This window comes from Pseudoliparis swirei, chromosome 8, assembly GCF_029220125.1.
Source record: "Pseudoliparis swirei isolate HS2019 ecotype Mariana Trench chromosome 8, NWPU_hadal_v1, whole genome shotgun sequence".
NCBI lineage: Eukaryota > Metazoa > Chordata > Actinopteri > Perciformes > Liparidae > Pseudoliparis > Pseudoliparis swirei.
In genome coordinates this window covers 6,460,873-6,477,307 of record NC_079395.1, presented here as the reverse complement: position 1 = coordinate 6,477,307, position 16,435 = coordinate 6,460,873, and the positions used below count along the sequence as shown (strand labels likewise).

The window sequence follows — 16,435 nt, the reverse complement described above, 5'->3', positions numbered from 1 at the left end:
ACATAACGAAGAAGTTTGGAAAAACAGACACATTCCCTCAAGAATAATGGAAACAGGCTGGTTACAGACATGATTGACTTTAACCAGAGAGTTATGGAGAAGTTTGCCCACTTTAAAGAGAGGAGGCTACTTGTCTTTACAGTAGTGGGTCTCCTCTGTCACCCAATGTAACATGTGATCTCTTTCTGACTATTCTGCTCTGAACCTCTTTCATGTGAGGGTGAAACTCTTTTATTTTGCAAACCTCTGAAACCCAACCCAATGTTCCTTAAAGCTGCTCTGAACCTCTCATGCCCAAAGTCACAGTGTGTTGATAGTTGTTATTGGACAGTGTTGAGCACGGTGTGTTCTTTAAATAAAGCTTTGTTTTTTACAATATTCTACTCAAAACCACTTTTCTTCTCATGAGTGCTATTTAAACTGCGCCCCCCCCAAAACAAAATTTCACCAGCCGCCACTGATCTGAAGGGATTTCACACGAGAGCAGAGCGGCTCAGGGAGCCACGCTGAGTGGATCCAGAGCCCGGCTTACCGCGTCCTTCGCTCCAGCTTCCTGCCGGTCGCTGCGAGGTGTGTGTGTGTGTGTGGATGTCAAAGAGCATCTCCGCTCCCTTTCATATGTCGTGTAATTAGCCATGGGTGAGGCATGCGCGGCTGCGTGACTCGGAGCTGATGCTGCTGAATAAAACATCTGTGGGGCTTTGATAGTGTTGGTAAACATCTGGGCAAATTAGCAGAACGTGAAATACGTTATGTGTCTGCAGTTATCTTTCTTTCTTTGTCAGTGCCAACGCATCAGTGCAGGTGTGCGCTGGTTCATGCGTGTGTGTGTCTACATGGCAACTGAATGGTTCATATATATATATATATATATTCCTGAATAAAAATCCATCCTTCCGTCAGAAACTTTGTCCAGGAGTTTGTTATTCATTCTCTCGATGCAGCTTTCTGACCCGAGACCTTTGCAGTCCTTCATTTACAAAGATAATGAGGCCCAGACGGCACCAGTAATGACACTTTTGCAAGGGCTGCGAACATGTTTCAATCTCGTTGCACACACACACACACACACACACACACACACACTTACTAGTCCCTAATAAAACTCCACTGCTCAATTATGCTCACAAATACCCACATACCTCACAGCACGGCGTGGACCTATAAATCATGGTCTTCTCTTTCTTGAGGATGAGCAGAACAACAGGTTGGGGGGGGGGGGGGGGGGAGAGAAGTGGCGGCAAGACGTTAAGCTGAGCTGCTTTTTTCTTCTTTTGCGAACAGACATTTTTCTCAATCAGGCCTGTCACCCGGCGGAATGTTCTAAGCAAGATGAATCTCTGGTGGCGGCTTGCAGGTGACTACCGTGGCATTCGTCATGCAGCGGAAGGAGAAGAAGCGGCGCTGTCGAAAACACACACACAAAAAGGCACGCGCGCCATCTAGAGCGGTTAAATGCAAAGAGAAAAGAACGTACAATTTCAAAAGAGCCTAAGAGATCAACAGGTCATGCTCAGGGTTTTTATCTATTGCATTGAGTCCTGCTGATCCTCTTTCACTTGACTGTTGGTGCCAATATGACAATAACATCCAGTATTTGACACATACTAACCTTCAATGGCACATTGAGGTGCAGCAGCGTAGATACTAGTGCAGGCATTGTAAATGTAACATTTACTCATTAGAGTTTATTCTTGTGTAATATTGCTGAGACCCTGACAGGAAAACACTCCGTTAAGGGTGTGTGGACCTGGGTTGGCGCTGTGTGCAAGTCCCCAGCTAACAATTAGGCGCATTTCAACATGAGACAAGTTAAAGCCAAAGAATAATGAGCAGGTCAGCGAACACGTAGCCAGCAGCCCACATCCTGGTGAGCGGAGAAGGGACCACTCGGGGAGAAAAGCCGTTTAGCGTAATTAGACTTCCAGGGGCGAAAAGTGATCGGACGAAGGGGGTGATGGTTTTGGATCGCATCATCTTGCTCGTGTGCCATCATACTGTGGAGGAGGGAATGAGGGTTGTGAGCATAAGTGAGAGATATTTCTATTTTTAATTGAATTTCACACAGTGCTATTGTGGAATGCTTTGAGTCTCCCTCACAGTCCTGGAGCCCTAGTGGTTTTCGTTAGGATACATATAAAACCACTTCATCTCAGTTGTCAACAATTAAAAATACAAAAGAAGACAATTTTCATCTGCAACTGTCTGTCGACAACCAACATACGTCATTAATTAATTAATTTACTACCAGAGTGGACTAAGATAGTTCATTCTTAGACAAGTAATTGATAAATCGACAATTTTTTTGCCAGTTCTGTATATCTCCTGATGAAGAAACAGAGCAAAACGTGAGCTATGGTTTGCATTACTGGACAGTATAGGTTGCTTTATCAGAGTTTCAGTCATAGCACATTGCATTCTCTGACCTGCTGTTGTGTGATGTAACTAACAGTCCACGCTGCTGCACCAGCTGTGGGAAAGACGTGTTGTCGCCACTAGTTTTTAGAAGGGGTTAATATTTAAGGACTCATTTACATGTGACACCAGGCTGGAAAGCACGATGATGTTACAGTGAACAGACGCACCTTGGAGTACACTTCTACATCACTGCACCAAAGTGTATACCTCAGCCACTGGAGGTCAGCAAAAACAAGCTGGTGTTAGAGGCGTTATTTACAAGTCACTGTTATAAAAACAACATTGTTTTAAAACTCTGTGAAAAGTGTTGGGATAGGAACATCTGCACAGTGACGTGCAGTCACCTTCTACATAAAAGAAAGTTCTCAATCCTCCCTACCACTTTATATGTTCACATTTTCATTTTTAAAAACCCGATTGAAATGATTATGGAAGTATCTGTACCAAGCAAATATGTTTTATTAACTATAAATATGATTTTTAATCTCTGCTGCATGGCATTATTGAATTAAAAGTGGCTATTTTGTGTGCTGTATTGTAATTTCCATATATTTTGGAACAATGGTTACATTATGTTATTTAAACATTGTTCAGCCCAAGTTAAAATGCATATTTTCTCATTTTATGCAGATTACAATATTCTAACAGGTGTGTTTTCACACCTGTTAGAATATGCATAAATATGCATAAATTACCTTGTGGGCTGGATGTAGAACATGTCACAGTTGTTGTTGTTGTTGTTGTTGTGGTTGTCCAGAAGTGTAGTTCATATTTTTAGAAGTTTTCCTTGAAGAGACAGTCACAGACAATTGTAAACCCCGTGTTCTCACTTCTCAGTGATGTGTCATCTTACTGGAGCATTTCAAAATAGCGCAGGGATCACAGCTTGTGTATTATGAATGGGCTAGTGTCTGTTTTTCCATACTGACATGTTTATGCTTTAATATAAAGACAACTGGAGGCATGATGGTTTAGACTTTACAGCTCTAAAGGAGAGCCGTTTCTGGACATCGCCAAGCCTAATGCTGTTATGTTGCAACAGGAAAGATAAGTTTTCCTCAATCGAGTTAAGACCCATTAAAATCTTTACAAAACCAATATCACTTCTGTGTGGGTTTTGTGGCAATAAATGGACCATAATCTCTTCGAGCTTTTTTTCTCCCCTGGTACTTTAATGATCAGGTTAGTATTTGTTTACTGAGCTGTCCAGTATGTTTCAAGTGGACAAAGATATTAAACTCACCCTGATTGGATTGACTATAACCGCGGGAATAATGCTGTTTTAAACTCTTAGAATTAACAATGACAGTTTCGGGGCGCAAATTAGCTATAGTCAGCGGGAAAAAGAGAAGGAGATCATGAAATCTGGAGCAACTGTGCACTGAAAGAAAATAGGAAAACAATACTGAGAAAAAGATGAAAAATTAAGAGAAGCACATCAGTTTGAAGAGACAGATTTGTAGGGGGATTCTCATTAGCTTCAGTTGTGTTGCTTTTGTTGTTGTTGCACTCATTCAATTTCTGGTGACATCTGCACTCCCCCCCCCCCCCCCCCGTTCTCAGAGTAATGAGTCATCCCCGGCAAAATCCCTGCATTACAAAACAATTAGATCAGAAGCCTGCGGTAATGCAGCAGGGATCCAACGCTCCCCACCTACGGCCGCGGTGAGAAATGGAGGGGGAGAGGGTGTCTGGAAGGGAGGGGGGTCCGTGTACGTTTTGTTAGTTTGTTTTTTCGTTTCATTCCAAATACGGAATACGGAAATCACGTGGTTTTTTCGTTTTCCGTTTGAAAACCAAAAACGGAAAAACGGAATACCACCTCCGTATTTCGTTTCTGCCGTCTGAAACCAAAAACGACAGAACGGAAATGCTTAAAATGAAGTCAAAATAAAAGCCAGTGATACATATTCGTATTAACCTTAGAAGAATATTAATGAATCAATATAAAGAATAAATAATTAAACGGGGATATTTTAACGATGCAAACACATAGCAGGGTAACGTTAGAAGAATATTAATTAGCCAATATAAAGAATAAAGAATTAAACCTGGATATGTTAGCGACATTGGTGACGACGGGAATTTTAATATTCATGTAGCCTACACAGCAAGAATCACCTTCTAACTTAATCGTTGCATTGTTTGATGCAACACAGTTCCTAATATAGATTAATCAAAGTAATGTTTCTGTGCAGAGACTATATTTCCACCGCAAAGTAAACGGTTCACCTTTATACCGCTAGATGGCAGTATACCTGTTATTGATACATATGTATATGCCGTTTATTTCCTCTGATATTTATGTTCATGGTTAATTTCCAGCATAGTTGTATACATCATGTATTTACTTGTTTTATTTGGGTCATTTTGGAACTAAACATTCCCACATGGAAGAGTGAGGATATGATGACCACGAGGCAATACATATTGACAATTGAAAAATAAAGAGACAGTTGAGTTTTTCTTATTAAGCAGCGTTCAGTTAGCACCCAGTCACAGCACCACCTGTGCTTCATCTGTAACCTTCATTACTACATCATCATTACATCAACGGTTAATGGGGACACGTTTTTTGTTTTGTTTTTCGTTTTATGTTTATATGCATTTGTGTGTATGTATAGTGTGTGTGTTTATATGTATATATGTGTGTGTATATGTATGTATATGTATACGTATGTATGTGTGTATATATATATATGATTTTTTGAAATAAGTTTTTTCGAGAAATCATAGGTTAGGGCACTTATAAGCTCGTTAGCTTCAGCCTCGACCCTTTCGGTCAGCCACTTTCTTCTTTTGTTGAATTATGATTGTTGTATATTTTGCTGATCGAAATAAACTAAATCATCATAAACATGTAACCTGTTCTGTTGTTACTCTGCTGTCAGTGTCTCTACTCCTCTGACTACATCACATCATCATCATGTAGTCCTTTGGTCTCCAGAAGGATGGAGCTCTGTGTTGTGTGAACATGTTTTGAGGAGCTGACTCCATGAGTTATTGTATCAGAGTGAAACATGGAGAGCACAGCTCCTCACATCTCTAACATGTCTCACATAGTTTATAGTAGTGATTGTTCGGTGTTGTTGCCTGAGTTTAGATGGCTATATCTCTGCATGTACATTTAGATAAGCCATATTCAGCTCAGAGCTTTCTTTAGCTTAGAGCAACAAGTCATGATCTTGTTTAGCTAATGGCAACAGGTTTAGCTCAGAGCAACAGGTCATGGCCTTGTTTAGCTAATAGCAACAGGTTTAGCTCAGAGTAGGCCTAACAGGTCGTGGCCTTCTTTAGCTCAGAGCAGTAGCTCACATGTAGGCTACTTATATCTGATCCAATGACATCTGCACACTTCTAGATTAGTAAAGAAAGACAATCTTTGGTATTTTCTAATTCTTTATGTCAAGCACAAGTTAACTACTCCCCTAAAAGAGGAAGCCTTCAGAATTAGTGGTAGCATTGCATTAGGATTACATTCCTGTATTTGAATTGTATTGCTGGATCTCAATTCCTCTGATTCTTCCATCTGCAGTTAATCTGCTCGCATGATTTACATCATCAAAGTGTTGCCTTCCAAGAGCTGTTCCAAATGAAAAGTGAATGTCAGATGTATGAACCGTCCTGACTGAGCTTCCACTGAAGCTTCATACCTGCTACAAGCTCAGGTCAAAATGGTGTTTAGTATTATGTGATTTATAGGTTGGCTCAGATTGTTTATCATTGCTGTTTGTTCCTGCTGTTTGATTGTAGTGCTCAGACATCAGCTGTGTTCTTAGTGAAGCAATAGGTATCAGATTGGCATCCAAACTGAGGGTGTCAGGGTCCTTAAACTGCCCTTCATAAACAAGCGAGGTTCCCAACCACATCGGGGTCCTCCTCCAGTGGGAAATCTTCACACTGGGTCCAAATCTGTGATACCCGGCTGTCAGGGAGACCGACTTATGAGCCTGAAACAAGTGATACGATGGTGGCTAATGTATGAAGTTATCATGGCTTCACCGCCCTAAACCGGCTGCAACCGTCTTGTGTGTGTATATTTTGGGGTGTAAGTTTGTTACCTAGGTCAGAGGTCACTGAACAAGCCATCTTCCAGTGCCTTACTCACACTGGCAGGGGGTCAACACACCGTGTCACTATCAATAGTTGGTGTTACAGGTCCAGACTTTCCCATTACAGATTAAAAATGAAATTCGTGCCAGACTTTAAAGACAGAAGTGTTTATTCAAAAAGAACATATTTCTCCCTTTAAACCCCCAACATTTGAAGAAAAGAAAAAAACATCCCATCAGTTGAACCAATTAATTAAAAAGCACAGACAATAACAACTTAGACACACAAAAAAACATCAGCGTTGACAACTTCTCCTTGAGATGTCGATGAGGCCTTTGAGTCCATCTTTGAACGGTTGTGGCAGATTATTCACTACATTGTCCAGCAGTACACTTGTATCAGGGCACTGCAGAGCAAATTCCCTCACTGCAGCTTCCTGGTCCTGTGAACTTGGAAACGGGTTGGTGCCAAAGTCTGACACTCGTGTCAGTGAGCCCACTTCCTGGTCGTACCAGTCTGCAGCCACAGATGCATTTGGCAAAAGGTCTGTCGACAGCTTATTTGGGCATCCATCTCTGGCCAAGTAATTTGGTATCCCCCTCCCTGTAATAATAATTCAATGTGGCTGTCACAACCATGCCATGTATTGCAACATGCTCCTTCTAGTATTTGATTAAACATGTTTAAGAAACATTCAATAGTAAAACATTTTGAAAATAATTATTCACATTAAAAAAGGCATGAAAGACCAACCCATAGACATACCAGGAATCCTGTGTGCATTCCATGCTTGCACAGTTCGGTTAACACCGATCTGGGCCAACTGGCATGTCAAAGATGACACACAGAACCGAGTCATCTGGTCCTCCATGTCCAGCTCCTCCTGATCCACCAGTTCGACCAATGCAGCTTTCAATGGGTAGTTAACTCGGTTGTTAATTTCTGGCCAGATTCTCTCGATTCTGTGATTCTGTCATTGCAAAATAGAGACATTTTCAGATTCTTGATAAACAAATATTTTCCCCGCCCAGACTAACTTACTTTCACACATTTCAATATCTTCAGTTAACCATTCTGAATAATTAATGAAAGTGTGAAATAGTTATTTAATTACATGTTGATTAACTTTATAATCAGCAAAACCATTGTATGTCGATCACCTTTGTCGATGGTGTTTGGAGATATGGTGGCCTTTCAGTGTTGTGGCGGTGGCTGGCCAACTTCTCCTGTATGAAAAGAGTGAGGTAGAACAGTTTTCGGACCGTGTTACAATAACTATATAACTACTAAATACAATAGCTATTATGGAGTCCCCCCCTCTTTGTAAATGTGGGACAGTCTTTCTTACCATCTGTTTGTATGAACCATCTATACCCAGCCATCACCCCACGAGAACCACACTTTACAAATGTTTCTCATTTCCCCCCTAAATACACCTTTATTGGACATGGGACACTAAGGTAAGGCTTTCTTTCATGTCTCTCCTAATAAATATGGTGCTCTAGTACTTCTAATAGACTGGGTGACTGAGAGTGACACACACCCTGTTCAGGGCTCTCAAGTTTTGAAGACAGGCAAGAGTGACATTTCTGCAGATCCATACGACTGCACCAAGAGGATGACTATGTGCTGGCCTTTGGTCATCTTTTATAACATAATGTATGCATATCAACACTATAAATGAACATAACTAAAGTTTACTTTCAATACAAATCCTTTATGACTCATTTGGCTTGATTTTTAGTGGGCGGGTCATTATGACCCTGAACATAGGTGTCTCATCTCTATTTATCTACATCACCCTATGACATTTTTCTACTAAATGGTAATAAAATGTAGGAGAATATACATGTTCTAGTAAACTAATGCAATTTAATTTAGATTTAGATTTTTTCAATGTACCTAAAAAATTGTTTGAACATGTATTTTTCATTAAATCTATGGAGGGGTGAATAACTCAATTCCACTAAAAACTGATTGGATTGTTAGTAATGGTGTTGGTGATGAGGTACAAACTATAGTTATTAGGATTTTTTTGTTTCTGACCACTTTTGGGTCAAACTGACCCGGGAGCATGACGGCTGTATGTAAGAAACGAACATAACAGGAGGGTTAAAGTATAACATACTAACCTTACACACACTTATAGTTTCGTTGTATGCATCTCTAGTCGCAAATAAACTGACTGCACTCTAGCTGTGTTATTGCATTGAGACTGCAGCTTCAAGTTGTTGGTCCGTCACTCGCTGTCTTTTTAACCCGTGGTCTTTACAAAACTTCCGAATATTGGCCACGGACGTTCCTCTACGCAAGCCACATTCAAATATCAAGTGTTTTTTTATGTCCACATCACTACAGCCACTATGCATCATTTGTTGTACAATATCTAAGTAAGGTAACAGGCTGGAGTCCATCTTGCGTGCTTCAGTGCAAAAGGGTCTATATAGCAGTAGCAAACCTAAACACGTCTACTGCGGGAGATAAACACAGAATAAACTCAGTTACCCAAAATGCAACCCTTTGTAGTGTCAACTACATTTAACCCTCCTGTTATGTTGCACCATTTGTTTCTTTGTAAATGTGGGACAGTCTTTCTTGCTCCCTCCAACCATATGTTTCAAAACACACACACACACACACCCCGACACACACTCACACACACACACACACACACACACACACACACACACACACACACACACACACACACATTAAGTGAGAAGGTGATTCTTGCTGTGTACATGAATATTAAACTTCCCGTCGTCACCACTGTCGCTAACATATCCAGGTTTAATTCTTTATTCTTTATATTGACTAATTAATATTCTTCTAACGTTACCCTGCTATGTGTTTGCATCGTTAAAATATCCCCGTTTAATTATTTATTCTTTATATTGATTCATTAATATTCTTCTAAGGTTAATACGAATATGTATCACTGGATTTTATTTTGACTTCATTTTAAGCACTTCCGTTCTATCGTTTTTGGTTTCAGACGGCAGAAACGAAATACGGAGGTGGTATTCCGTTTTTCCGTTTTTGGTTTTCAAACGGAAAACGAAAAAACCACGTGATTTCCGTATTCCGTATTTGGAATGAAACGAAAAAACGAAATAACATTACGTACACGGACCGAGGGGCGACGGATCTGAGAAGGCGAGAGAGGAGGGAGGACTGCAGGAACAGGAGGATGACTCACAGATCAACACAGCCACTTTCCAGATACACAAAGTTCTCTTTTTTTTTCACGCTGAAACATTAACCTTGTATCTCCTGTCTCGTGTTTCTTTAAGCTCATCAGATCAGCTTTGAGTGACGTGAATGTTTCTTTTGTGAGAGTTTGACAACGATTGTTCAACTTATGTTTCAAGGGGGGAGTAACTACATAATCACTTGACATGGTATCTTCATTCCTCACCCTCTTTTTTTTTTAGAATTCCTTCTGATACCCGATAATCTGGTGCATTTGCTATGAATCACTGGTGTTTTCTAATATAAATGTACTGATTCATTTCACTCGTGGATCTCTTCACAAAGCCTCTTAAAATCATTGACGGATAATGAAGCTCATTTGTGCGGCTTATTCTGTCTATTTTCCCCTCTGCAGCATACTTAGTTCTGTAAAGCAACACTAACAAGCAGCTGTGGCTCTCATCAAATATTCTTTGTTTCTTTTTGTAGACAAACAACAAAGTGGAGCTTATTATCTTTAGTGCGCTGGAATAAAAGGGTTAGAGTTAGTTGTTGGTATAAACGATAGGCTATTACTATTCAGGGGGGTAATGGTTCAGAAATGGACACCACGATCAAGTGTTTTTAAATGCAACTTCATGATTCAATAAGCCCTTTTTCTATGCAAACGCCTCCCATGTTAAGTAATGCCAGGATAGATAGTGTCGAAACTGACGTGTCGAAACTGTCGAAAGTTATTTTGATTGAAACAAATATGTCTCCCCCGACATGTGCAGTTTACGTGTCGTGAGCTGGCGGCTAATGAATTCCTGCAGCATTCGGTAATTAATATGTGTCGCGACTTCCAGTGGTGAGCAGGTGTGAAAGCTAATGAAATCTCAAAGATACTCTGACCTAAGTATCGGCACTGTTAAACAGAACTGCCAATTACATGTGCTTTATGTCTCTAATATCAGAGTTTCATTACGCGGATGCAAGATGTAATATGGATCTCCTGTCATATCGGCGCATTAGGCCTTCCAGATTGGCCATATCTGGAGTAGCATTATTTTGAATGGTCAATCACTCCTCCAACCATAATTACATTTTCCCTGAGTTTTTGCCGACATTCTCCCCCAGCTTGATACCGGGCATTCGTCTATGGTAATAATATAAAAACAATTCCATGGCAGCTGAAATTGAGTTTAAACCTTTCTCATTTTTAGTGAAAGAGAAAGGCGGTAACTGAATCAATCGTATCATTTAAAGCCATTTCGTCTCAGAGTTGAGATTTTGTAATATCCTATAATAGAGGGTAGAACCAATATCTTCAGACAAAGAAGCACCGATGTGCTCCACACGCTAAAGGCTGCTCATTACTCTGAGTTTCCGTCTCCCTTGTGTGAAACTTGCTTTCATAAATTATTTCTTTGAGTTGACTTCTTTTCCTGTTGCGTTTGCCTTTCCACATACACCGACTCACACCACGGTGTTTACTTAATTGTGAAACTGTCAGTTAATTGTGTTTTTTTCTCAAACTCATCCCGTGGTGTTAAAGATGTATAGCAGTAAGTAGGCGTGACTATTTATATCATTTCTACACGATGTGGGTGTCGAAAGACGAGCATGTCCATTGCAAATTGCTTTTGATAGTATATGAGCCATGCAAGAGGATTAGAGTATAAGGAGTCACTTATTGATTTGAGGGTTTGGGAAAGCAGCTTGAGCCAAATGCTAATAATTCAGATGCTTTGTTTATTGTCAAGCAATGGGCGTCATTTTGACAAGATAAGTAGAGATCAACTGGTATTGATCCCCGGTGGGGTACAAGGGCAGAAAAGAATACAAATGAGTATAGAAAGTAACAGAAACAGACAGAGTAAACTAAAACAATGTAATAAAATAGAAATTATACAAGAGCATCTGGAGACAAAATGAGTGTTGAGATTTGTTGAGAACAAATCTGTGTAAACACCAGACTAATATATGATTAAACACAGAGTAACAGTAATTAAACATTTAATATATTGTGTATAAACTTTTTCCTTATACTTGTTTGCGACAGTTCTACATAACAGCCATGAGGGGCATAGAGGATCTTTAGGGGGAGATAGCAGGTCATACGCCACAGAGACTTTCAGGAACACCACAGAAACATACATTTGAGTTTTCTTTGAGAATAGTACTTTTCAGTGATTGAACTGAGAGACCCTTTTGTCGTGGGAACTGCTCAGAAACCCCGTCATTGCCGATAAACCTAGCCACATGTTCTCTGAAGGTGTGGAGTTTGTGCGTTTTAAGTTTCATGAGGCTGTAATCATCCCAGATGTTATGGTACGGTGTAGTCGGTGGACCCAGACGCACGCTCACGCAGCAGATGTTATCCAGCCAGAAGACTTCATTCATTACCAAGCAGGAGGAAAACAAAGAATAAAGAAACAAACCAAAGTGTTACGTCCCGTGACTGAGACAGCCCTCTTTCAGGAAGAGGGTGGAGCTACACCACCTGAGAGGGATCACCTAATCAGTGGGCGGGACATAGATACACCCAGACTAAGTGTTTCTCTCTCTCCACCTCTGAGCTTGACTATTCTGTGACATGGTGCCTAAGTGTAGGCCACCATTTGTGTATTTTCGGGTCAAGTTTTGTAGGGGTTCTCTGCCATTTTTGTTGTGTCTTTTCTCCTGTTTTGTGGTAAGACAGGGAGCTCAGTATTGTTTTTCATTTCACTACGGTAGTTCAGTGTGAACTTTTGTTTTCGAGTTAGCATTGGAGACCCTGACGCCTTTTTTGCTTCTGTTTTAGTTTACCTTTTGTTAAGCCTTAGATGTGCTAATAAATATTCCTTATTTTGCTTAAGTATTTTACTTTATTGTTCGCCTCCTTTGTTCTCCTTTTAGCTGTATCCCTTATTATTTGTATGTTACGGCCTGTGCACCCCTAGATAACCGAGAGGCCGTGACACAAAGTCAAAGGGAAACTCAACCGAACTCTCACCGGGACACGGTCTGGAGGGACAGGGCGGCGATACCGTGTGGGGGCCCGAGGCCCGACACCGTAACCTATAGGCACCGGCTTCGACTCCGTGGTACTACGCACAAAGCCTCCACGCACAGGTGGGCCCCGGGGATCCATGCTGAGCGGCAGGAGACAAAACAGATGGGTACATATCTGGAAACTGTAGGGTGGCACAAAAACAAAACATAAGTACATGGGGGAAGAAACAGGAGTACACACAGGGAGCAGACAGGGATCTATCGTGATGGTGAATGGCCTCACTAGGTGAAATGGCTACTTTGGGAATTAGCATCATTGCACATGAATACAGTTGGAATAATTGAATCAATAACAGTCTCAGCCTTCCATGCACGTCATGGTTGGTACCTATGGATTCATTAGGCCGCCTAGTTGCACATCAGTATATTTAAAGACTGAGCCTGCTAGAGTCTCTTAAAGACAGTAATGGGTCTCAGAGGGTTAAACAAATGACTTGGGCTAATGAGTATCTACAAAAGCGCGATATAAATTCAAAGTATTATTATTATTATTAATGACTTGCAGTGGTTATTAGTTATTTCAACACATTTGACCTTTTGGCTCTCAGAGATGCATATGAGGTGTCAAGTTTGCATCCAGATTCAACAAAGTATTTTGTGCATGAAAATTATAATTATGAACCGCGGTATTTCTCCCAGCCAGACGTCTAAGCCGGGTTGTTAATCAAATCTGTTGCCGGAGGTGAGTAGTTCATGTTGCCTAATTTTTAAAAAAAGTTTGTTTTTCAGCCAAACTGTTTGGGGGCTAAACATGTTATGTTTATTAAAAACGCCAGCTTTTCCAAAAGTGTTTGAGGGGGTTTTAATTCTTAACTTTTAATTTAGCAATAAGTCTTAATTTAATAGTAAGCCTCACTGACTAAAATAAACAAAGTAGATTTCCTGCACTGTGAATCCGTCACAGGCGTACACCGAATGCTGCGATGTCATTGGACGGAGAGGGTGAAGCAATGTGGCAGTGGGGTGTGTTTAGGCTCGGCTGCAGAGGGGGTGCTGTGGGGGTGTGGTTCAGGGAACGGTGTCTAATTGGCCTCAGCTGGTGGTGAATTGTTAATCAGCCCAGCTGAGGCCACTCTGTGTATGTGTTTGTGCGTCTGTCCCCATAAAGGAGCAGTAGGGACTGAGGAGTGAGGGAGTGGGGAGCAGAGGCACAGTCTACACATGGCAATAAAATATATGACCAAATATCCTTCTTTGTGAGCTCATCCTTGGTGCTTGGGGAAGAAACCTGCCGGTGACAGCCAGAAACCAGAAAGCTTGCGCACCGCAATGGTGAAGCTCTCGTTTGTGATCATCTACGTACATCGACGACAAATGCAACACGAACAGCCCCTCGATCAGTGGCGCGTTGAAATGTTGCTGCTGGGAGTTTCTTAGGTGTTATCTATACATTCATAAGTCCACTGAACTTCTTGACTAGAATATCTTTCAATGTCCTCTACAACAGCAATCCAGAGAGCACATGTATATATGTATTTATATATATATATGACAGCATCATGACAGCTGGGTATGAGTCATTTCATCATCCTCAGTAAAATGAAAATGTTTATGAGAGGACAAACCAGCAAAGATGATTTTTTTTTTAAAAGACCAATTTTAAAACAAATTTGTATGCAAATCCATACCACTCAAGCGAGGCGTTGCAATTTTCTCCCATGTGGGGGAGAATGTGCAAAATGTAAAAGATTTTCTCAAAAGATTTGCCAGAATCCCCATCTTTATCTGCAAGTCATCGCTCGTGGAAATCAAAGACATTCCAATTGGATTTGTGTGAAGCGATTCGGGCGCTCTCATGTGAAATGCATTTTTCATTTTTTTTTGCACCACAGCGTTGCCAACTACTAACGACTTCTGGGGTAACCAAAAAAGCCTGGATCCCCTCGGCTCCGGATGTGCATGCATTGGATAATGAGGATCCAGGGGGAGTGGAGGAGAGCATCAGTCCTAGTGGATCTATTTGTGGCTGCAGTAGTTTTTAGACAGATGCAGTTATTGAGGAACGTACAAAAAAAACTAGCATTCTATTCATAAATCACACCAAAAAAGGAAAACCGACAACAAAGCTTTCTCTCAGAGAGATGTAAAGTGAGGAAGTCCTCATGCTAATGGGAGCCTGTCGGAGAGTTAATGCATTTTTTAATGAATTACTGCCTTTAATTTATTCTGCAAAGAAAGCATAATATTATCTTCATGAGCAGAAAGTCTCTCGCCGTTACCGTGTATCCCGTCTGCTTCGATTCAAGGCGTTTTTGTATTTTGTTCTCGCGCTGGTCCCGGCCGTGGACATTCTCGGTGCTGGCGAGTGACCCGCCGTGAAGACTTGTGGCAGCGCCATCACGCTGCAGCTCGTTCTCTACTCCGCATCCAAATAGAACAACATCCCTACAACTGCAAGTCCATCCAAACGACGAGCCCTCGCTTGTCTATTAAACTAATCTGTGAGCGGAGGGCAGCATTCATTACTGAGACTATCGGTGTGCTCCTCACATTCTCATGTCATTCTGATGCATCTACCCTGTTATTCTTCTTGACACCTCCCTGAAGGCAACCAGAGTGATATTAGACTGACAAACACTATATTTCCCTCTGTCCGTCAGCCAGGTGAGATAATGGAGAGTAATGGGCGACTACCGTTGCAACTTATTGACTTTTGAATTAATGCCAATGAATCAGATTAAAAGTTGAAGTGAGCCGCATTATAAACTCCGAGGACAAATATGCGTTCTTCCTCGGAGGCGCCAGACCCGAGCGCCACACAAGAGGCCGGTTTAATCATTAGCAGCACGTTTAGCAGAGAGCGATTTAGACGTGCCGACGGAAACTATTCGTGAACTATTCGCTCACTGAAGGATCAATAGCAATTGGAGGCCCTGTGTCCTCTCTCACCTGGCCAGCATTGACAGAAATATGAGAGAACTCTTAGGGATCTCATTAGATTTTAAAGTGTGTCTCCTTCGCTGTTGATCTGGGGGAGTTCTTGCCGTCTCCATTGGGAGATTGAGAAAATGTAAAGTTGCCAGCGTTATTAGTCACTCCGAGGCAACAGATAAAGTGGAGGAAGAAACAAAAATAGTTTGTGGAGGTATTCTCGGTGAGCTCCCGTCGCTGAGCGACAAGAGTCACCGCTTTTTCCAGAAGTGGATTCCATCTGCTTCGTTGTCCTGCTGCGATTCCCTGACAGGAAGCTGGAGAATCATTTTCTACCGGCCTTGAAGTATCACTAGAAGCACCGTGGGGGCTCAGCGGCAGCGCAAACAATCTCCAATACGGCCATAAAGGGAGACATATTTCCATCAGCACATCAGGATCTTCTTAACATTTTCTGCAAAGAAAACCACCACCAGAGTTCACATTTTAGGTCAAAGATGAGCATGGAACCAGCCCTGTATTAACAATAACACACAGCGACTGACTGCTGTCTGCAGGTACATGTACAAAGTAACGTGTTTCCACTTCCTCACTCATTGAATTGATGTTTTTTACTTTTAGGTTTCAAGTTAAATGAATATTAGAGATGCTTGAAGCTGATTGTGGCAGCTGTCTCCAATTTGGCCTCAGCTGCTGGCTGATTGGCAATCAGTCAGCAGCCGACGCCGGCCTGATAAAAGCGCTCAGTTGAGAGTGAGCAGAGGCGCAGGTTTGCGGTGTGTGTGTGTGTGTGTGTGTGTGTGTGATAAAGATGTTCACGAACAGAACCTTGGTCTCGTTGTTCATGGCTGATCCTTGGTGCTTT

General features: G+C 41.4%; 1 long non-coding RNA gene across 1 annotated transcript; it reads right to left on the bottom strand.

The window, feature by feature from the left end:
- Positions 1–6,701: 6,701 nt before the first annotated feature.
- Positions 6,702–7,719, bottom strand: LOC130198646 (uncharacterized). The gene is made up of 3 exons (XR_008832659.1): positions 7,632–7,719; positions 7,237–7,441; positions 6,702–7,074 (listed from the first exon to the last, which is right to left on the bottom strand). It is a non-coding gene; the product is annotated as an uncharacterized LOC130198646 (long non-coding RNA).
- Positions 7,720–16,435: the final 8,716 nt, after the last annotated feature.